At 37.8% G+C, this 25,071-nt stretch overlaps 1 pseudogene; it reads right to left on the minus strand.

The window, feature by feature from the left end:
* Positions 1 to 7,609: 7,609 nt before the first annotated feature.
* Positions 7,610 to 21,829, minus strand: LOC101404491 (shugoshin 1 pseudogene; annotated as a pseudogene).
* Positions 21,830 to 25,071: the final 3,242 nt, after the last annotated feature.

Consider the following 25,071-nt stretch of genomic DNA (forward strand, 5'->3'; position numbering starts at 1 on the left):
ATTCAACAGATTTGTCTCCATGGCATTTGTCACAATAAGCATTTCTAGGGAAGAGTTTTCCCCACAGGTTCTTGAAGGAGCTGGTGTCAAGGATGCCTCAAGCTCTCCCTCTTGGCATTGGGCCCCTTCAAGAATGGAAAATGTTGGGTTTTACTCTCTGTGAGACTGTTTCATATTTATATATGCTTGGGGCAGAAAGACTGTGATAGGCTTGGCTTTAGGCCTAGATATTTAACGAAAAAACCTTATTTGCTTTTAAGAGCGGTAGAGAAGCATTTAATCCATGAAGTTCACTCTGCAGAGGTAGGTGACATGCCTCTGGCTTTGTGTCAGGTAATCGGTGTTCAGGGTCTGTCATATATTAACGGCTGGCTACTCCAGGCATAGGCTGTTCCTTGATATATAAGAATTTTAAATAATTTATTCAGAAGCTGCTTTCCCTGGCTTTCCCCTCCCCATTTCAATTTGTATCTTTAAGTCGTGTGATATATGCGCGTTAATGAAATGAGCAAGTCACAATTGTGCATTCCAGAGTAGAAAGAAACAAAAGGCTGGGATTCAAAAATATTAGCATAGACAATCTGTAAAAGAGTTTTAAAGTTTATCTGATGTGACAGATAGGAATAGTGGCCACCCCCCACCCCATCACCCTTTCCCTTATCAGAAACGTACATGGAGATGACCAAGACAGACTAAACCAGCCCCCAGCAGGGGGTTCTTTAGGCCTGCAGGTAACCTGCTGGGATCCACCAGCCTTGAGGAGAAGTCTGCTGAGGAGGTTCCAGGAGAGATTTTCTTCCTTAATAAAAGAATTGTCGAAATGACACCTCTCTCTTTTTCCTGGGCACCTGTGTTCCTGCCAGGAACTGCCACACCTCTCTGTGTCCAAGAGGAAGACATCTCCAAATAAGGATGCAGAGGAGGGACGGGTTGCATTTGGCTCTCGAGGTCATCAGTCCTGGAGCTCCCCACTTCCGGATCTTGGGGCACATGACTTCAGGAACTCTTGTTATGACCCTTCTTGTGCTTGGGTCTTCTGGCACTTGCAGCTGAAAGCAACTGTACAATTCAGACTTGTCTTTTGTGAGAAGCAACAAAAGGAAATCAGGCATGAGCAGATAACTCATTTTATCTGCACATTCGCCTAATTTCACAGATAACGCTTAGGTTGAGACACTGTCTCAGTTAACAGAGAGAATGCATTCTACTTCTAAACTTCTAGGTCAGAAGCTTCTTATTACAATCAGTCTCACATCTTGTAAAAGTGATCATACGCAATGCTTTGATAATAAATGTTCAAAGTCTATTATAGTAACAGGTTGAAGTGTGTGTGTGTGTCGGTGTAAACCAAAGGTGGCTGAAATATTTATTTTCACAAGGAAGATGAAAATCATAGCTAAAGAGGGAAAATTGTGCAGAAAAACAATGCTCAGCAAACAGGAGAAAAATGTCTTTCAAGCACAGAGATGAACAGAAGCCATTCACAGAAGCATTTGTAAAGCAAAGCTTCCTGTCACTTTAAGATTTTTAAAAGTAGCTTTTGTTATTAAGAATTTTCATACCTGAGCTGTTACTACACTACCCAGAGACTCATTATTTTTTATTAACTTTTCCAATTTATATCTCTGTTTTATTTTCTTTTAATTCTTCCTGTTCCCTGAATGTTTTAAAATATTTTACTATTCTTTCTTTTCATCAACTGTAATGATTCTCTTCATATTTAGGATCTGTTCTTTTGAAAACTTTCTTTCTTTCTTTTCCTTTTTTTCCTTCTCCTCTGAGCTCTGTATCAGAGACAAATATGCTACCTACCTGCAAAACCCCAGTGTGAGATTTTTATATATGAGCATGAGAGAGTTCTTCAATATCCTGCTTTCCCTCTGCTGTTTATATTTCTCAGTGTAGAAGAGAGAGTCACAGTAAACTCTGCTCCCTGGCCTTCTTTGGAAATTATTTGAAATGGAAATGATAGGACTTTCAGGATCTGATTAAATGCAGTTCCAGGAGCAACACAAGGAAAATTTTTTTTTTCTTTCCAGTGATTTATGTATAATATATTAGTTCTCAAAAATTATAAAATATTCTTATTAAATCCATCTTTGATTTTCGAGCATCACCTAAAATCAGTTTATCTTACCTGTCACTAAGTATGGAATTCCACACCCAGGCTGTAACTCAGGCGTTTGTTCTTGTTGCCTTTTGAGAACTCTTGCGCATTTAATCTGTAATATCAACTGATAAAAGAATTTTGTCTTTTATTAATATTATTTGTTGGCTTGAAATGTCACTCTATGAGTGATTTCATTGTTACAACATTTCATGATTTAAGTACTATTTAATGCTACTGTGTTACTGTGCTTTGATTCTCAAACCCACACATTAGTGGTTAATTTTACATTGTTTTGTATTGTTTTCTATTATTAATATATATCAGTCTTTTTTTTTTTCTTAATCATTTTATAAGTTCTTAACAGAGCCCATGACAGTTACCTCTGGACTCTAATGCTCAGACGGAAATTCAACCAAGGAATACTTGAAAAGCTCCCCCCCACTCCTTTCCAGAGATGTGGGTGTTCTGGCAGGCTCTCCCCAGCATTCACACAAACATGTCTTTTTGTTTGCTTCTTGGGACTTATTTTCTACTGAGAGGTCATAAACACGTGTGCACATGGATATACGGGTGCGGGCGTCTTCGCGTGCGCGTTCACATTACCTACTAATGCAACTGGGAAGGGGCTGAGATGAGCAGCAACTGGGAGAGCCGGTCTCCAGGCCGAGCTCTTGTCCCTTTAGGAGTCCTGCCTGACACGTTAGTGATGACAGAACATAGGGTCAGAGCGAAATGGAAAGCAAAGCAGATATTGCAAGTCCCTTTAGAAACCAATGGAAGAGAAAAGCGGCCTCATAGTAAATAAGCCAACAGTATAAATAGAATCTTCATGGAAAAAGATGTTAGAATGTCCTCTCAATAGCGCAATGTGAGCAGCAGGGCATCACATATTACAAACCGGGTTGGCAGCATTGGCAAGGGTGATGGTGTGAGGTGCTGAGTGGACTGTGGCTGAGGAGTATTCACTGGGTGTTTTTGATGAGAAAGCAGTGTTTAAAAATCTGGGTATCTGTTTCATGGAAATGCAAATGAGGGCATAGTCATTTGATTACAAAGAAATTTATTGCAAGATTGCTTAAAATAGAAATAAATAAATAAACTATCCTCCAGAGTCGATAAGGAAAGTAGAGCGAGTCCACACCAGGAAATGTTGTGCAACTGTAACAAGGATGACAGAGACCTATAGATATTGTCTTGCAATCATTTCCAAGATATATTGTTGAACAGCAACAACAATAAAAAAATATCACAACTCTCCTCTCCCTCTCTCTTCCCTCTTGCTCTGTCTCTTGCTCTCTCTGTGTATACACACACACGTACATATACATACACATATTTATGATCTCAGTATAAAAATTAGCTCCAAAAAACAAAAAGAAATACGTGTGTGAAGCTTAAGAGGGCCTTAAGGTAGTCAAAAGGTACAAACTTCCAGTTATAAGATAATAAGTCCTGGAGATGTAATGTACAACAGGATGACTATAGTTAACGATACTGTATTGTATATTTGAATGTTGCTAGGAGAGTAAATCTTAAAAGTCCTCATGACAAGAAAAAAAATTTATAATTGAACGGTGATGGACGTTAACTACATTTACCGTGGTAATCATTTTGCAATATATAAATATATCAAATCATTGTTATGTACCTAAAATTAATACAATGTTATATGTCAATTATATCTCAATTTAAAAAGTAAAATGTTTAAAAATTAAGAATATAAGTGTAATTAAGATAAATAAAGAAGCACATTTGTGAAAAGATAAAAGAAAATAGACTAGAGAATTTTCTCCAGGAAGGTTACCATATGCTGGACAATGAAATCTCTACCTCTTGCAGGCTATTCTTGTTTTTAATAAGCAATTCTCATTCTTAGATGCACTTTATAAAAACTACAACCAGATTTATAGGCATAAATGCACCAAAAGTTCTAGGTATAACACTAACAAAAGTTTTTATTTTTATTCAGTAAAAAGAGTAGATCAAATATGTACCCAGTTTATTTAGGATCATTTCTATGGGTGAAATTTTCTATATTAATAGTAATATAATTAATGGAGAAAAATCTTTTATTACAGAAAATTAGTATTTAATTATTTGGTATCTTCAGATTACGCTGTCAAATCACCTCATAGCATCACCAGCTGGCACTTAGGTGAGTAAGGGCAAAAATAAGGTGTAATCCTTATGCCCAAGGATTTAAATTCTGTACTATTCTAATGAATACAGCAAAATAACACGTGCCACAACAAAAAACTTCCTTGGGTTAGTCTTATTAACAAAACAAACAGAAGACTTACTTGGTCTAAAATTATAATTGATTTGATCCTTCAAGCAAGTTTGTTCAAATGGATCCATTGGGTATTTGGTTTGGCTATTGTCATTCATCCATTCATCTATTCCACATTTGCAGAGTATTTATCCGGGGTCAGGTGCCACAGTAAGTGTCATATCATCATCCTTCCCAATGCTGTCAATGAACAAGTAATCCTATGGCTTGTTCCCATGGTGGGTTGTGCCTTCTTTGTAATGGGTGGGGGTGGCGATGGGAGTGCACAGAACAATGCTAGGATAATTTCTTCTCTCCCCATCTTAGAGTAAATCACGGGGATGAAAGATGCCTAGAAAAATAACCAAAAAACCCCCAAACCCATAGATAGAGAGAACAGTTTGGTGGTTGCCTGAAGTCGGGCGTTGGAGGGTGGGTGAAGGGGGACAAAAGGCATAAATTTCCAGTTATCAAATGACTAAGTGAGGGGATGCAATGTACAGCATGGTGACTATAGTCAATAATACTGTATTGCATGTTTGAAAGCAGCTAAGAAAGTGAATCTTGAGAATTCTCCTCACAAGAAAAAAAATTTGTAACCATGTATGGTGATGGATGCTAACTGGACTTATTGTGGTGATCATTTCACAGTGTGTACAAATATCGAATCATTACACTGTACACCTGAAACTAATATAATAAAAAACTTATAGGTCAATTATGCCTCAATCAAAAAAAAAAAAAAAAACAAAAACAAGGCTTGCCATAGTGTCCATGCCTCTATGGAAAGGAATGAGAGAACTTTTCACAGTCTGCTTTTTATACTGATACAATGCTTTATCTGATTCCTTAGATGAGTCTGTATTTATATATCACATAACATAACATCAGCAAAAGTTTATCAGAGGTCTAAGGGAGGGAGTTTAAGACCAAGCAACCAGAAGAGGAGGAGAATCAGCTGTGAGGAGTCAAGAGGGGAGCTGGGACTGCAGAGTCCAGAAATGGAGCTCAGAATCAAGGCTACAGGCAGGAGGCCACAACTTTCTCATATGCTGGACCATGATCTACGGGTGTGTGTTTTTTTTTTAATCTCATACAAAACTGTACTGCTCTTTAAAAATGGATAAACTATAGTTGCTTTAAAGTTTAAAAAGATATATACAAACATAGGCTTTAAATTTTCTAAACTGAATCCCCTCTCATTGGTTGATCAAAAACTTTATATAAAGCAAATCCAAAAGCCCTTGGCATACACACATTTCACATTTGAAATTTTTGACTAAATAAGGGAGCTATCCTGAAAGTCTTGATATAAGTTGAGAATTTTGCTAAGGCTTCACTTTGAACAATGAACACTTAGATCTTGGTGTTCAGAGCTAGTCATTTACTAGTTCTTGAATCTGAGCTCAGTTCTCTGATCATGATGTCTGTTATGGAATGAATTTCCCTCCCCCCCAAATTTCTATGTTGAAGCCCTAACTCCAAGTGTGTCTGTATTTGGTATAAGGAAGTAATGAAGGTTAAATGAGGTTATAGGGGTGAGGCCCTGATCCAATAGGATTAGTGTCCTTATAAGAAGAGACACCAGAGAGTACCCACTCCCTGCTCAGGGAGCATGCACACCAAGGAAAGGCTTTGTGAGGACACAGAAGGAGATGGCCACCTGCAAGCTAGGAAGAGCGTTTCCTCACCAGAAACTGAATAAGCCGGAACCTTGATATTGGACTTTCCAGCCTCCAGAAGTGCGAGAGAGAAATTTCTGTAGTTTAAGCCACCCAATCTGCAGTATTTATGGCAGCCTGAGATGACTAATACAATCTCATACGTTTTTTGTTTGAGAAGTTAAATGAAACAGTGGTATGAGGGATCCACTAACAACTTAGAGCATACTATACTGTGAATATCAAGGATTTACTTTACTCAAATATTATGGTAAAGAGTTTCAAATATCCTCAACTTGTCTTCAAAAATCATTCACTCTAGTATCACCCACTTAAGAGAAAAATAAGGATGTAAAACTTATAATGAAAACATCTTCATTTTAAGAATCACTATTGCTTTCCAAAATAGTAGTATAAGATACATTTCAACTAAAATTAGGGGTTTGGGACGTTATAAGAAATCTAAACTGTTACTGTGCTTATGACAGTTACACATTCAAAAGAAAAATCAGCCTAGATTTATTAAAGGTTTTTTTAAAAATCACATTTTAACTATTTTGAAGAAGTGTTCATGATCTATCAAGTTCTGTCAAGAGAATATTCTACGGCAATAATGTGACCTGCTCGTGCACTCTCACAGAATCTCTCTTTGAGAAATGGGGGGTGGTGCATAGGATGAATTTCAATAACATTCAACAAAAGCTTCATTGTATTTACTTTTTTTTTTTTTAAGAACTGCATTTAGAGGTTTTCTTTTTTTTTCTGCTTGAAAATAGAATTCAAGAAACACAAATCTGTAGAAGGATCCCCTCTTCTCTGTTTCTATGCTAGTGTGTCTTCCTTATAGCTCATGCTGGCCGCGCATCTATTCTTAGGCAAAGACACTGCTGGGCTTTCTTTATTCTTTTCTGGAATCAAAAAGTAGTTTTCTGATTTTCACTACAGAAGAGAAGGAGACATAGGTAATAGCCTTCAGGCTAAGATGAGGTGACTGGTTAGTGTTGGGTGGTGCACTGGTAGGAGTTTTTTGGCTTGGAACCCTCCATCTCTTTTTGTTAGTTGTTTGTTCGTTTTCAGACAGGCAGATCCCTCTAGTTTCCTTAAAATATGTCTAGGGGACTGAGACAAGGCCATATCCTGGACAACACAATGCCCTCTCAAAAGATGTGAGTCAAGCGCAGAGACAGTCTAAACACCAAATGTGTTAAACTGAAGGAAGCGAAGTATCTAAAGCGGTTTGCTGAAAACCAATCATTGCCTCACAGCTTCCGGCATGTGCCGAGCAAAGCAGCCAACGCTTGTCTTGAATAGGATGTGCCTAAGTAATCTCTTATGCTTTTGAGATGGAACAGTGCAGTTATTTCATTTGAAACTTTCTAGGGTTTTACTGAGATGCTGTAGAATAGGCAGTATTATCAAATATACTGATTTGCTAATTAGCATTTGAATATCCTCCAGTTAAATTTCTTTTTAATCTGTATCTGTGTCTAATTTATGCATTTCTGCCTTTTCAACCCTGACAGCACAGAGAAGTCTGAGTCTTTTTAAAAAAAAAATCTGTTAAAAGGGCTACAAGTCACCTATATGATCGTGTAGGGTCCTGTAGAGAGCTCCTGATGCACACCGCTGCTCAGGGCTCCCTCCATGCCTCCCCATCTCCTGTGCTGCATCTCTTTCATGGGTACATTTTAGTGCTCGTCTAGACCCAGACCTGGTGATTGGGCTCCCATGTGATTTGCTGGTGAGATTTTGACTGTACTGGCAGGTGTTTGGGGAAGGCAAATAGAGGTCATCAGAATCACCTCCAGAACTACTTGATTCACACATGCTCATTTCAGACTTATTGTTGCTTTCTTCTCTTTTAGAATCCTTGCTCATTTTATATTTTGCCTGAAAAGAGTGAGATGAACATCCACTGTCAGATTGAAACTCTAAACATTGCTTGAATTGACAGATCTATCCAACTGTTTTTTTAAAAGTGTTTTTTCTTTTTTAATTCTCACTTTTGCTCCCTCTTGCCTTGATATAGACATCAATTTCTTCCTTCTGTTAGCCTTTCTTTCCTCTTTTTCTTCCTTGTGCATCTCTATGCTTAATTCTAGTTTGTTCAGATTTAGATGCTAAAATCACCTGTTTTCATAACGTTCCCTGGGAGTACTAGCTTTGGTGATAAGTTGATTTGGTCCTTGTTCCATTGATGAACATTTTGTTCTACATTTTCAGGCATGTATATGTTTATCAGCTGATCTACGCATCTAATTTTTTGTAATTCAAAAGATTCCCCTGCGAAATGAGTGGTTTCAAAAGTACCCAATGTAGCACATTTATATACTCAGTTCCTACCATGGGTCCACATTCCTGTATTGGACAGGCAAGTCCATACTTATGCCTGCGCCACAGGTATGCTCTTTTCTGCTAGTCTCCTGAGATTGACATTCTGAGATTCTTCAGCACTAACTCCCACCTTTGATCATATGTGGCACATCAAAGTTAAGTAACCAAGCTCTGCCCTCAGGTTATATAAAGGGTGAGGAAATAGGACTTTTTCTCTCTCAGAGCATCTGGTTAAGGAAAGAAATTGTAGCAATTTTCTTACAGCAGCAGGATCCATATTCTTTTATTCAATATCCAGTCTCTTACTCTCAAAATTTTCCAGTTTCTCTTTTGGTAGCAGATGTGATTCTTTAAAAAAGGGAGGTTATTTGAGATATAAGATTCACCTAATGCCAGAAACTCAGCATGGACTCGCTGTAATTTCCAAATGAGATTTTAGTGCTTGGTGTAGGTAGCACAAAAGGAAGAACCAGGTCACTGAAGCAGAATCATGACTATTGCCCCACCTACTCTTAGAACTTACCTATGCTTTTTGGAAGTTTTTAGGAAGCTACGCATGCAGAAATTATTGAAAATCAGCAGGATTGTCACATGTGCACCCTTGGAAGAAAAACAAAAGGATGCAATTCATTTGTGGTCATGTGCCTGGCTTTTTATTTTAATGGAAAATCAAGCCTCTTTTACTTTTTTCCCTTTATCTTTAGGCAGCAGAGCTTTCTCCAGTGAGGCTACCATGATTGTGTCAGGGTTTGAGAAATCCATATTAATGGAAACTCCCAAAGCCAGTACATGGCAGGCATATTATGTGCAGTACAGAAGATTGAATAGGTAACCGTTATTGGATTCTAAAATCAAAGAAGCAAAATAACTCGTTTCTTGACACTACAAACATCAGGGAACTTTTAACAAATCACCTCTCTTGCTGAGGCCAGCATGAGTTTGCAGGCCAAATGCTGGTCCATCAAGAGCATTTTCTGTTTCCTTGAACAAAACATTTCCGTTTGAATTAATAGTGTTCCTAAACACTATTTATGCAAAAGTATTACAGTCAGGATTATTCCAAATAATTCATCAGCATTTTGATGTTTTCTAAGAGGATTCTTTCCAGCAGGAGAACTGACTATAAAACTTTTGTATCCATTTGAAATTGTTGCTTTAGTTGCGAAAACATGCAATATAATGTTATCTTGAATCACAACAAAGTCATTTTCAATATCACAAAATATTATTCTATATATTAAGATTAATTATGTCCTTAGAGCCTAATTTTCCAAAGACTTTATTGAATGGTTATTCGTAGAAGAAATTTTGAATTGGATACCATAAAATTACAACTTCAAAATAATATGAAACGGATTGATAGAGATAAAAGTTAGGTTTTAGTGCATTATGTCAAATCCATCATCTTCAGTAGAGCCCATACAAATATAACTCAGTAAGACTAATGTAGAAGGAACTCTCGGGTATCAATAAGTCTGGTAACATTTTTGAGTCTGTTTTATGGTTCATTCACTCAGGTTCTGACCATGCTTCCCTCTGTGTTTACCTCCCATCCCACCTCCCTCTACTCCATCATTTTCTTCCACCTACCAGCACAGAACCTATGCCTAAGGGAAGACATGTGCATTACACAGTATACAACTGAAGAGACTCGTTGCTTAATTCTAATTTTAAGTTAACAAATGCTCATTTTAGAATCTTAAACAATATATTAAAGTATAGAGAAGAGTAAACCTATAAGTCAAAGTCATCCATATGACTCTTTACACTTAACTACTATTGATGCGTTAAACACTTTTTCCAACAAACATTTATTAGGCACCGATTATGTGCATGATGCATTAGGAAGTTGTAAGAGACAACCTGACTTCAAGATACAGTTTAACAAGAAGACATGGACTTTGCTATGTTAAGTGATAATAAAAATATAAAGCTATATGAGAAAAGAAAAGCATTATACTATTTTTGGCAAGGAACATTGGAAATGTTTTTTATGGAGAGGGACATTTTGGAAGTAGAATTTACAGAATTAGAAAGAGTAGAGCTCCAGATAGAAAGATTATAATAATCGTAAACTCATGGTGAGAAAGCATAGCTCTAGCAGGGCACCATAACTGGATCGGTTTGAGCAGAGGACATATAAAGTGGTGGTGGTCTGGGAGGGAGAAAAGTCAACTTGGGACATGGAGCTGTGAGTCAATCTTTTCCCAAAGGGGAGAAGCAATCTATGTCAGCATATAATAAGGTTAATCTGATGTGGGAAAATGATTAAGGCAGCAGGTAGGAGGACATTGCAATAGTCCAGACAAGAAGAATTATTTTCTTACTTAGAGAAATCACAGAGGATTAATACAGAGGACAAAATGCTTGTAAAACAAGACATTGTGGTTATAGATTTAACAGGAATTTTAGGCAATGGAATAGAGTGACAAGGGAGAAATAACTTTTGTAGTTTACCCCAAAGTTTTCTCTTCACTTGGTAGAGATTTAACTATTAATAAATGTAGAGAAACAGAATAGAAGGATCATAAATGGAGAAATGGTAAGATTTTTTAAATAAACTTTTTATTTTAGAATGATTTTAGATTTACCTAAAAGCTGCAGAGATATTAGAGAGCATAATCTTGCACTCAGTTTCTCTTGTTAACATCTTACGTTAGTATCGTCCATTTGTCCCAAGTAAAGAACCAATATAATCCATTATTTTAAATAAAGTCCATACTTGATTCAGATTTACTTAGTTTTCATCAAATATTCCTTTTCTGTTCCAGACTCCCACCCAGGACACCACATTGCATTTAGGCCCCATGTCTCCTCAGGGTCCTCTAGACTGTAACAGTTTCTCAGATTTCCCTTGTGTTAGATGACCTTGACACTTTTGAGGAGTACATATCACGTGTTTTGTAGAATGTCCCTACATTCTACAAAACCCTATAAGGGGTTCACCTTATTATTTTTTCATGAATCCATTGAGGTGAGGGATTTTTAGGAGGAAAACCACACAGGTAGAATGTGATTCTTATCACATCACGTCAGGGTTACATACTATTAGCATGACTTATCACAATCGACATTAACTTTGATCATCTAGTTGAAAGAGTTTCTGTCAGGTTTATCTGCCACAAAGTTATCCTTTTTTAAGCTTTTTCCTTATAATCTTTGGAAGAAAGTCACTAGGTACAGCCTGCACTTAAGCCATGGGAAGTTATGTTCTATTTCCTCAAGATGGTAAATGGGGATTTTAACATGAGTATTTCAAAATAAGGACATGTCTTATGAGTACTTGAGGAGTTTAGAATATGGAGGCATAGGAAGATCCTGAACTCACCTCCTACTGTGGACATAACAAACCTACAACTACCTGTAGAACAATTCCTCTGAGAGAGATCTGGAAACTGGATGAAAAGAACCCCCACAACAAGGGATACCCAGGGGTAGGGGGCAGGCTGAGATACAGCCCTGCTGAGGAAAAAAACCACAACCTAGCCACTGCACTTCACGGTGAAGAGCAATCTTACAGGTATGAAGCCTTTCCTGGAGGAGCAGGGGATTCGAACTCCACATTAGGCACTCGAGCCCTTAGATCCAGCACAAGAGAGATGAGAACCCAAAACACCTGGCTTTGAAAACCAATGCAAAATATACCCAGGAAAACTATAGAATTTCAGGGACAGGAAAACTTGCTTTTAAAGGACCCACATACAGACTCATTCAATCCAGAAACCTGTACAAAAACATCAGACAGAATAGTGCATAGTCCATTGGTAAAAGAGACTCACTTACTAAGTTTTGAACATCCCAGGGAGGCAGGAGGGGGCAGGGCCTACCTGCCAGGAACTGAGACACTGGCAGCAGCCATTATTGTCACTAGTTCAGCTGTGCTGACACAGACACTGGCAGTCACCATTGGAATCCTTGCTCTAGCGTATTAGCACAGGGGCCTACCCTGGCCACTAGAGCACCTGAGGCAATCAAGTATAGCCCGGAAGCACAGGTAGGCCACCCCAGGAACTGGCCCTGCCCACCAGTGAGCCCACAGCCAACTTGAATCGCTGGGTTTCTCAAACAGCCACACAGGGAATCTTCCCCTCCTACCAACACCTGAAACACTTGCATGCTGCCATACCAGGGGCCTCTCCTGCCCATCAATGTACCAGAGGCACCTGTGCACGCAGGGCAGTGTAGCCTGTTCTTGCCAGAGGCCTGTCTCATCCAAGAGCAAGCTGGCAACTGCTGCATGCCATGCAGCTAGCCTACCTGCAAGTTGCCCCACCAACCATCACGTTTGAGGCAGCCAAGTATGCCCTGGCTGTGCAGCCAGCCACACCTGAGGCCTGCAGCAGTTATGCACCCCCAGACTTAGCAACCAGCCACATTGGGGCCTGACTCCATCACAAGCAAACCCACAGTAATTGTGCACTACCAGACCTCACAGTCATCTGTGCTGGGGGCTTACCTCACCCAATAATTTGCCCATAGCAGCTGCACATGGCCAGGCCTTGCAACCAGCCAGCATGAGGACCAGCCTAGTCTTTCCATGTAGCCATAGCAATCCTGCCACAGCAGAAGAGCACAGCCCACACCGGGGACACCCCTGGAGCATTTGGTGTAGGTGTCAAGAGGGGAGCATGCTCCTGGGCCCCATTAAACATCACCTACATGAGGCCACATTTTCAAGATCAGGAGACATAGCCGATCTACCTAATACATAGATATAACAGAGAGGTAGGCAAAATGAGGAGATAAAAGAATATGTTCCAAATAAAAGAACAGGACAAATCTTCAGAAAAAGAACGATACAAAACAGAAATAAACAATCTACCTGATAAAGGGTACTGCTCTTTGATCTTGGGAGAAGAATAAATGAACACAGTGAGAACTTCAACAAAGAATTGGAAAATATAAAAAAGAACCAATCAGAACTGAAGAAAACAATAATGGAAATGAAAAATTCATTAGAGGGAATCAACAGCAGAGTAGATAAAATAGACGAACAGATCAGCAATCTGGACAAAAGAGTAGAGGAAATCACCCAAGCTGAACAGAAAAAAAAAGTGAGGACAGTCTAAGGGACCTCTGGGACAACATCAAGTGTATGAACATTTGCATTATAGGTATCCCAGAAGGAGAAGAGAGAGACAAAGGGGCAGAAAACTTATTTGGAGAAATAATTGCTGAAAACTTTCCTAACCTGGAGAAGGAAAAAATATTCAGGTTCACGAAGCACAGAGAGTACCAAACAACAGGAACCCAAAGAGGCCCACACCAAGACTTATAATTAAAATATCAAGAATTAAAGATAAAGAGAGAATCCTAAGAGCTGCAAGACAAAGGCAACAAGTTACATACAAAGGAAATCCTATAAGGCTATCAGCTGACTTCTCAGCAGAAACCCTACAGGCTAGAAGAGAGTGGCATGATATATTTAAAGTGCTGAAGGGAGAAAACCTACAGCCACGAATACCTGGCAAGGCTATCATTCCAAACAGAGGAGAGAGAAAGAGTTTTCCAGACAAAAAAACTAAAGGAGTTTATCACCACTAAACTGGACTTATAAGAAATGTTAAGGGACTTCTTTAAATGGAAAAGAAAAGGCCACAAATAGGAATAAGAAAATTATCAAACAAAAAAAACACTGGTAAAGGCAAATATATAGAAAGGGTAGTGGATCAACCACCTATAAAACTACTATGAAGGTCAAATGACAAAAATACTAAAATAACCTATATCTATGATAAGAGGTTAAGGGATATAAAAAATTAAAAGAGATAAAATATGATATTAAAAACAAAACGTGATGGGGGAGGGTAAAAGTGTAGGGTTTTTAGGAAGAAGTTGAACTAAGAGATCATCAACTTAATATAGATTTCTTTTTACATAGGTTATTATATATGAACCTCATGGTAACCACAAACCAAACACCTATAATAAATACACAAAAAAATAAAGAGAAAGGAACCCAAACATAACACTAAAAATGTCGTCAAATTACAAGAGAAGAGAGCAAGAAAAGAAGAGAGGAACAGAGAAGAACTACAAAAACAACCAGAAAAAAAGTAATGAGATGGCAATAAGTACATACTTGTCAATAGCTACTTTAAATGTCAATGGACTAAATGCTCCAATAAAAAGACATAGAGTGGCTGAAAGGATAAAAATACAAGACCCATATGTATACTGCATACAGGAGACACACTTCAGACTTAAAGACACTCACAAACTGAAAGTGAAGGGATGGCAACAGACATTCCATGCAAATGGAAATGAAAAGAAAGCTAGGATAGCAATACTTATATCAGACAAAATAGACTTTAAAACAAAAACTGAAGAGATAAAGAAGGGCACTACACAATGATAAAGGGAACAATCCAACAAGAGGATATAACACTTGTAAATATCTATGCACTCAACATAAATACATAACTCCAATATTAAAAGACATAAAAGGAGAAATTGGCAGCAACACAATAACAGTAGGGGACTTTAACATTCCACATACATCAATGGATAGATCATCCAGACAGAAGATCAATATGGAAACATTGGCCTTAGATGACACATTAGACCAGATGGACTTAGACATGTACAGAATATTCTACCCCAAAGCTGAAGAATACACATTCTTTTCATGCACATGGGACATTTTCCGGGATAGATCACATATTACGCCACAAAACAAGTTTCAATAAATTTAAGAAGATTGAAATAATATCAGCCATCTTTTCTGACCACAATAGTATGAAACTAGAAATAAACTACAGAAGAAAACTGAAAAAGTCACAAATATGTGGAGATTAAACAAAATGCTACCAAACAACTATTGGGCCAATGAAAAAATCAAAGGAGAAATCAAAAAATACCTGGAGGCAAATGAAAATGAAAATACAACATACCAAAATCTATGGGATACAGCAGAAGCAGTAGTAAGAGGGAAGTTTATAGCAATACAGGCCTACCAAAAAGAAACAAGAAAAATCTCAAATAAACAATCTAACAGTATACCTAAAGGAACTAGGAAAAAAAGAACAAATGGGGGCCAGCCAGTGGTGTAGTGGTTATGTTCATGCACTCTGCATCCGCAGCCTGGGGTTTGCAGGTTCGGGTCCCAGGCACAGACCCACACACTGCTTATCAAGCTGTGCTGTGGTGGCATCCCATATAAAGTAGAGGAAGATGGGCACAGATGTTAGCTCAGGGCCAATTTTCCTCAGCAAATAAAAAAGAGGAGGATTGGCAACAGATGTCAGCTCAGGGCTAATCTTCCTCAAAAAAAAAAAAAGAAAGAAAAAGACAAAGAAAAAAAGAACAATGAAACCCAAAATCAGTAGAAGGAAGGAAATAATAAAAATCAGAGCAAAAATAGAGAGACTAAAAAGACTACAGAAAAGATCAATGAAACCAAGAGCTGTCTCCTTGAAAAGGTAAACAAAATCAACAAATCTTTAGCTAGATTCACAAAGAAAAGGAGAGAAGTCTCAAATAAATAGAATCAGAAATGAGGGAGGAGAAATTACAACAAATACTCTAGAAATGCAAGGGATTATAAGAAAATACTATGAAAAGCTATACACCAACAAATTAGATAACCTAGAAGAAATGGATAAATTCTCAGAATTATATAACCTTCCAAAACTGAATCAAGAAGAAAGAGAGAATCTGAATAGACCGATCACTAGTAAGGAGATCAAAACAGTAATCAACAGCGTCCCAAAAAGAAAAAGTCCAGGACCATACAGCTTCCTTGGTGATTTCTACCAAATACTCAAAGATTTAATATCTATCCCTCTCAAACTCTTCCAAAAAATTGAAGAGGAGGGCTTGTTTCCTAACTCTTTCTATGAGATCAACATTACCCTGACATCAAAACCAGGAAGCACAACACAAAAAATACTGTTACAGGCCAATATCACTGATGAACATAGATATAAAGTCTTCAAGAAAATATTAGCAAACCAAATACAACAATACATTAAAAGTTTTCTAAACCATGATGAAGTGGGTTTTATTTCAGGGGTGCAAGGATAGTTCAACATCTGCAAATCAAGCAACAAGATACACCACATTAACAAAATGAAGATTAAAAATCACATGATCATCCCAATAGATGCAGAGAAAACATCTAACAAGATTCAACATCCATTTATGATAAAAACTCTGAATAAAATGGCTATAGAAGGAAAATACTTTGACATAAGGCCATATATGACAAACCCACAGCTAACATACTCAATGGGGAAAAACTGAAAGCTAGTCCTCTAAAACAGGAATAAGAGAATTATGGCCACTTTTGCCACTCTTATTCAACATAGTATTGGAAGTCCTAGCCAGAGCAATTAGTCAACAAAAAGAAATAAAAGGGATCCAAATTGGGAAGGAAGAGGTAAAACTGTCACTATTTGCAGATGACATAGTTTTATGTATAGAAAACCCTAAGAATCCTATAAAAAGCTATTAGAAATTATTAAAAAATACAGTAAAGTTTCAGGGTACAGAATTGACATACAGAAATCAGTTGTGTTTCTATACATTAACAACAAACTAGCCGAAAAAGAAATCAAGAATACAATCTCATTTACAATCACACCAAAAGAATAAAATACCTAGGAGTAAATTTAACAAAGAAGGTAAAAAACCTGTACACTGAAAATTATAAAACATTCTGGAAAGAAATTGAAAAGACAGAGAAGTGGAAAGATATTCTATGCCCACGGATTAGAAGAATTAACAGAGTTAAAATATCCATACTTCTTAAAGCAACCTACAGATGCAATGCAATCCTAATCAAAGTCCCAATGACATTTCTCACAGAAATAGAAGAAAGAATCCTAAAATTTGAATGGAACAATAAAAGACTCTGAATAGCCAAAGCAACCCTAAAAGAAAAGAACAAAGCTGGAGGTATCACACTCCATGATTTCAAAATATACTGCAAAGCTATAGTAATCAAAACAGTATGGTCCTGGCACAAAAACAGATGCACAGATCAATGGAACAGTATTGAGAGCCCAGAAATAAACCCCCACATCTATGGATGTCTAATTTTCGACAAAGGAGCCAAGACCATACAGTGGAGACAGGGAAAGTCTCCTCAGTAAATGGTGTTGGGAGAACTAGACAGCCACATGCAAAAGAATGAAAGTAGACCATTATCTTACACCATACACAAAAATTAACTCAAAATGGATTAAAGACTTGAATGTGAGACCTGAAACCATGAAACTCCTAGAAGAAAACATAGGCAGTATGCTCTTTGACATTGGTCCTAACAGTATCTTTTTGAATATTATGTCTCCTCAGGCAAGGGAAACAAAAGAAAAAATAAACAAATGGGACTACATAAAACTAAAAAGCTTCTGCACAGCAAAGGAAACCATCAACAAAACGAAAAGAAAACCCACCAATTGGGAAAAGATATTTGCAAATCATACATCCAATAAGAGGTTAATATCCAAAATACATAAAGAACTCATGCAACTCAACAGCAAAAAACAAACAACCCAATCAAAAAATGAGCAGAGGATCTGAACAGACATTTTTCCAGAGAAGATATACAGATGGCCAACAAGCACATGAAAAAATGTTCAACATCACTAATTATTAGGGATACGCAAATCAAAACCACAATGAGATATCACCTCCCACCCGTCAGAACAGCTATAGTTAAAAAGACAAGAAATTACAAGTGTTAGAGTGGAGGTGGAGAAAAGAGAACCCTCATACACTGCTGGTGGGAATGTGAACTGGCACAGCCACTATGGAAAACAGTATGGAGAGTCCTCAAAAAATTAAAAATATAGCTACCATATTATCCATATATTCCACTTCTGAGTATTTATCTAAAGAACACAAAAACACTAATTTGCAAAGAAATATGCACCCCTATGTTCATTGCAGCATTATTTACAATAGCCAAGACTTGGAAACAACATAAATGCCCATCAGTAGATGAATGGAGAATGAAGTGGTATATATACACAATGGAATACTACCCAGCCATAAAAAAGATGAAATCTTGCCCTTTGCAAAAATATGGATGGACTTTGAGGGTATTATGCTAAGCAAAATTTGTTAGAGGGAGAAATACAAATACCATATGATTTCACTCATATGTGGAAGATAAAATCAACAAACGAACACATAGTTATGGAGACTAGATTGGTGGTTACAGGAGGGGAAGGGGGTGGGGGGAGGGCGAAAATGGTAAAGGGGCACATTTGTATGGTGACAGATGGCAACTAGACGTTTGGTGGTGAACATGATGCAGTCTATACAGAAGTCAAAATATAGTGATGTGCACCTGAAATTTATGTAATGTTATAAACCAGTTACATCATAAAAAATAATTAATTTTAAAAAATGAGGACATGTCTTACAGGAGCTTATTTGCTAACCGGATCAGTGGCCAGTCTAAATTGGGTAGTCATCTATATAAGCCATGAGGTTACCACAGGAGAAAATAAGGGTATATTTAGCATTCTGGTTAACACACACTACTTTCATAACAAATACTGTGTTAATACCCCATTTACTTTTCTGAAATGAAATCACAGATAACATAAACTATGTAGAAGCAAATTACACAAAAATATATATAATTACTTAATTGTAATATGAGGGAAAAATAATTTATAATAAAATAATGTATAATTTTACATGCAAATTCCAAAACATTGCTACCCTGGGAAACATAGTGAAATTGCGATACTTAAGTTTTATAGTAATGAGAATTAGCAACACCAGCTACTGAAACAATCATTGCTCACATCATAGTGGCTTGACAGGATGTAGGTCATTTTCTCTCCGGGGTCAGTTCCACCCCAGCGGGCACACAGGCTCCCGGCCTTTGCTCTCATGGCTTCTGTACCCACAGGGCTCAGTGTTCTCCGCGGCGGTCTCCGCCTCCCGCCAGGAGACAACAGAGAATTGCTGCGGGGGCACACCTGCTTTTCAGCACCTGGGCCCCGAGTGGGCTCAAGTTGGTGAGAAATGCTTGAAAGGCCTCACCTGACCTGGGAGGTGGGGAATTGCAGGTGAGCTGTTTGGCAGGGAAGAGAAGGAGACAGGATTCGTTAAAGGCAGAGCACTGTGGCTGCCGCTAGCAGAGAACCAGCCGGCAGGCCAGGTCAGATGTACAGACAGGCAACACAGAGTGTATGAGGTATTTCTGCCAGTGGTGAGATTTTATTCTGAAATAATGACCACTAGTTGTGAAAATTTTGCAGTAAAACAAAGTACTGACTTTCCTCAATTTTCATGTTATTTGTATTCCTGGAAGATGCAACTGATTAAAATTGTACAAGATACTTTGCGCTTATATGGAAACATATAGAGTTTGCTTCTATACATGGATGATTATAAACACACTTTCACCCACATTATTGTCTGGGTACACGATAGCTTTTACACAGGATGCAAACAATACCCTGCTCTGTGGGAGAGTCTCCACATCACAGACCCCTGCTGTCCTGGGCCCTGCTTACAGAACGCCAGCAGCACTACTCCATCCCAAGTGCTGGGAAAAACCAAACACACCCTTTGATTTCCAAGTCCCCCAGGAGGTGGTGGCACCCTGATTGAGAACCACAGAATTAGTAGAAGGGAAGAGAAGACAGATGCAGACAAAGAGACAAACAGGGGGAGCAATATGAAAACACGATGGTAGCGGCAGAAGGTGAAAAAAAAAGAGACATTAGAGAAAGGAAAAAAAAAATGAGGCATTCAGGGGACATTTGGAGGTAAAAATTGAGAGTACATTTAAATTTATTTTTTCTGGAACTTTACCTAAACTTGGAACTATGTCCTTATGCCGAATAGCATGTTCTTGATGTCAGTAAACAATGTCCAGCTGAGGTATTCCACAATGAAGAAAACCCTGATGCCACGTCACCATACACTTTAATTTTAATGTGGTTCTTCTAAATATTATGAAATTATAGGAACATTGTTATAGATGGCAAAGAGGCCCAATTTTGGTCACAGATATAGTTGACCATATCATAAGTGCTGCAATTTTTGAGTGAGCACAGACCTACTTGCCACCAAACATTGCGTTTAACTGCCTGTCATTGATTTGCATCTCTCCATCGGCTTTCACCGCCTCAAGCAAACCTGAGCCCTATTCGCTTCCAGAGAAGGTGGTGGGAGAAGTTTTATCACCCATCTCACTCTTCCCTGACCCTTTACTGAGGCAAGTCACATCCAGTGGCAAGAAAAATAATAGCAAGTAGACTTTTTTATACAATTCATGTCACGGAAAGAGGATTTGTTTTGTTTCACTTTGTTGTTTGTAAAATAAGAATTAAGAATTTGTCAGCAGACTGTTAATAGAAGTGTGCAAGTTCTGTTTATCTTTTAAAACAGCCCCCAATTATATACAACACGAAGTCCTCTCCTGCACCTCTTCACTCTCAGCACTCCATGCGGTTCCCTTCTGCTCTGTGCTTCTCCCATCAGCCCCTCCATACTCCATCCTCAGAACCGGATACCACTGGGAAGCAACGTGCTACAAGCCAGGCAAGAGGACACGGGAAGAAGCAGGTTGCCTGCACGTTTTGTTTTGGAGGGAATGGCAAACCATCACAGAGGGACCCAGGAGCATGGGGTGTGGGGAAAGTGAGAGGGCAGGAGGAGAAGGTGAGGGATGTGCCTGATGAAACGCAGAGGGGAGCCCACAGGGCAGTCCATGGACAGAGCACAAGAAAGCTTCAGCTAGAGTGGAGCCTCTCCTAAACCCCTACCCTCCTGAGGATTCTGTGCGCAGGAGTCTGACCGTCTTCTCTGGGGTTCTCTGTGTTTGATTAGCTGTTAACAAGAAAGACAACTGTGTAGCTTTCTCATAAAATGCTGGGAGTTACAGGCAGAGCAGATGGTGGAGGGGGAGCCTTACCAATTAGCAGAGTTATTTGATCTAAAGATCAGGCCTGGTGCCTGAGTTAGAATTCAGTGTTGGCATTAGAGTATTAGAAAAGAATAAATAAAATTCCAGCCTGCAGATGTGTTTCATTAAGTGGAGCAAAATCTCATTATTTCAAACCCTCCTCATTCAGAGTAAGTGACCTCTGTTCAGGGACTGTAGATATTATAGTCTCCTGTATCATTTTAAATGAAATTATTACTATATTTTTTCCACAAGCATATATAAAGATACAAAGTACCCATTTCCTTACAAACAACATTCTAAGTGCAACAGATGATTGTCATCCAGAAGCCTTAAAGTGAGAGCAGAAAAACGATTGCTTTATAAGAGTTCTACAATTGAATTGTTTAAATTAACATACAGTAAAATTGACTTTTTTGTGTACAGTTCTATGAATTACCAAACACGTACAGACTCACGTAACCACCACCGCAAGCAGGATACAGAACAGTTCTCTCACTATGGGAACCGCCCCCGGCCCCCATGCCATCCCTTCGTGGTGGAACACCATCCCTTCGTGGTCGAACTCCATCCCGCATCCCTGGCCACCACAGATCTGTTCTCTGTGGAATTATACAGTGTGTATTAACTTTCCTATACAAGCTTCTGTCACTTAGAACAACGCCTTTGAGATCCATTGAAGTTACTTATTTTTTTTTTTTTTTAATTTTTATTTATTTATTTTTTCCGCAAAGCCCCAGTAGATAGTTGTATGTCATAGCTGCACATCCTTCTAGTTGCTGTATGTGGGACGCGGCCTCAGCATGGCCAGAGAAGCAGTGCGTCGGGCACGCCCAGTATCCGAACCCCGGGCTGCCAGTATTTTTATCGTGATGTGGTATTTCATTGTATGGAGTTACTACATTTGTTTATTTATTCACCTGTTAAAGGACATTGGGTTGTTTCAAGTTTGGGGCAGTTATGAGTAAAGTTGCTACCATCGTTCATGAACACATCTTTGTGTGAATGTAAGTTTTTATTTCTCCAGGATAAATACCTGAGCTGGCTGGCTTACATGCTAAGTACATGTTTAACTATGCAAGGAATTGCCCAACTGTTTTTCAGAGTGGTTGTGCTGTTTCTCATTCCCACCACTAAGGTGAGAGTTCCATTGCTCCACATCCCCATCAGTGGTATTTTCGGTATATGTTTTATATATTTGCCACTCTAATGGATGTGTAATGGTATCTTGTCGTCATCTTGAACTTACATTGCTAATGATGCTGAATATTTTCTCATGTGGTTATTTATCATCTACATATCTTCTTTGGTAAAGAGTCTATTCAACACTTTTGCTCATTTAAATGTATGTTATTGTTTACCTACTGTTGAGTTTTGAGAGTTTTAAAAATTTATTTCTTCTGGACATAAGAAATTTTTCAAATATGTAATTGCAAAATGTTTTCTCCTCATCTATAGGTTTTCTCCTTATCTCAATAGGCATTTCACAGAACAAGCAGTTTCAGCTTTGATAAAGTCTATTGTACTATTGTTTTTAACGTTTTGTACATTTGATATTATGTCTCATACTCTTTACCCCAGGCGAGAAGATATTCTCCTTGTTTTTCCAAAAGTTTGACAGTTTTTATTTTACATTTAAATGCGTGATCCATTTTGAAGTTAGTTTTAGTATGATTTGTGAGGTTTAGGTTAAAGTTCTTTTGTGTGTGTGGACAGCTGTTCAAGTGTTCCAACACCATTTGTTAAAGAGAATCCTTTTCTCCATTGAATTGTCCTTGCACCTTCATCAAAAATCAGTTGGCCATGTTAGTGTGGGTCTATTTATCAACACTATTCTGTTCCATTGATCAATGAGTCTACTGTTCGCCAATAGCACACTGTCTTGATTACTGTAGCTATGTGGTAAGTCTGAAAGCTAGGTGAAGTGAATATGTGTGTGACACACATTCTAACAATCTTCTTTTTCAGAATTGTTTTGGGCTTTGGCTTTCATATAAATTTTAAATCAGCTTGTCTATGCCTATAAAAATTCATCCTGGGATTTTGTTTAGAATTGTGATAAATCTACAGTTCAATCTGGGGTTATTTGACACCTATATTATGTTGAGTGTTCCAATCCATAAAAATAATATGTCTTTCAATTTATTCAGATCCTCTTTATTTCTTTTATTAGCATTTTGTAGTTTTCAGCATACAGATGTTGTCCCTATTTTGATAGATTTATACTTATTTCATTATTTTTGAAACTATTATAAATTGTAGTCATATTATAAGTTAGTTTTCAATTTTTATTGCTAATATGTAAAAATATAAAATTTTTTTTTGTGTTGATTTTGCAACCTGTAACCATGATAAGCTCATTTATTAGTTCTAGGAGGTATTTTTGTATATCCCTTGAGAAGTTCTACATAAACAATCATGTTATCTGTGAAGAGCAGTAGTTTTATCCCTTTCTTTCTAATCCATAAGCCCTTTATTTTTCATGCTTTGTGTTATGGCTACAACCAGTAGCTGCTGCAAGAGGCGAGGAACACAATCTGCCCCGGAGCTTTGCGATAAAGCGTGACCCTGCCAGCACCTTGAGTTCAGACTCCTGGCTTCCAGAACCGTGAGACAATACATTTCTGTTGTCTTAAGCCACCCAATTTGTGTTAATTTGTTACAACAGCCACAGGAAACCTGAATGTTTGTTTTTATTGGTTTTCTTTTTTCAAGTCAAGTATGTTTAGTTCTAAATATTTCCATTTGGTTCTTCTTTTTGTTCTATTTCTTTGCTGAGACATTCTGTCTGCTACTGTTTTCTTCTCAGAGTCCTCAAATCGCTTTTCCATGCATTCTGTCCAGGTTTTCTAGCGATATTCAACGAGAAGGGCAGGGGAGAGTATGAATACCCCATCTTATCTTGAACTAAATACTCCTAAAAGGATTTTTATACATGATATTTTTAAAAATCACATTGTAATGATAATTTTAACAAGATTTACTCTACAGTAAGGTGAGTAGTGAATGTACAATCCAACAGGCTATATTTGGCAAATTATTAATGTTGCAGTGGCCCATTCTATGCAATAGGGACAAGATGGTGATGGTGCCAATCATATGGACTGATGGAAAATGATCAATTAGAGCCTCTGTCATTTGTGAAAATATCGTCAATTTCAATGGTGAAGTATCATTCACTTCTAAGCAGATGATACTACAGTAGAACAGGCTGGAGGAAAAATTTGAGAGGTTAAGACCAGTCAAATGATACAAAGACACATTTGGACCTTATAATAAAGCTGTTGGGGTATCTTCTACTTCCAATGCCAAATCCTGATGATTAGTGGTTTTGCCATATTTGAGACTCTAGCACTGTGACCAAAATTTTATACACATACATGTATATTTGCACATTATATAATATATAAATACAATATAAACATATACACATGTATATGTGTACTATATATATATATGTATGTATATGTATGTGTGTATATAGAGAGAGAGCAAGAGACAGGGAGAGACAGAGAGATGCTCTAATTTTTACTATTTTAAATAAATATATGCATTGCAAGTGCTGACAAATTAAAGTATTTTTTTGTGTCTGTAACTAAGGCTTTTATCTTTTCTTTTGTCTTCTACTTTTAGTTTAGTTTAAATGTGATGGATCCCATTTGTCAGTATAATTTACCATAACATACTTTGTGTACTATGTGTCCTGTTACATTGTGTGTTCCAAAGCATCTTTTCAAATACAGTGATTATTCTGATCAAGCTATCCAAATATCTGTAATTTATGAGATGTTATTATATATTTCTTGTAAAAGATGATTTA

The sequence above is a fragment of the Ceratotherium simum genome, chromosome 1 (assembly GCF_057802395.1).
Source record: "Ceratotherium simum simum isolate JZ-2026a chromosome 1, ASM5780239v1, whole genome shotgun sequence".
Classification (NCBI taxonomy): Eukaryota; Metazoa; Chordata; class Mammalia; order Perissodactyla; family Rhinocerotidae; genus Ceratotherium; species Ceratotherium simum.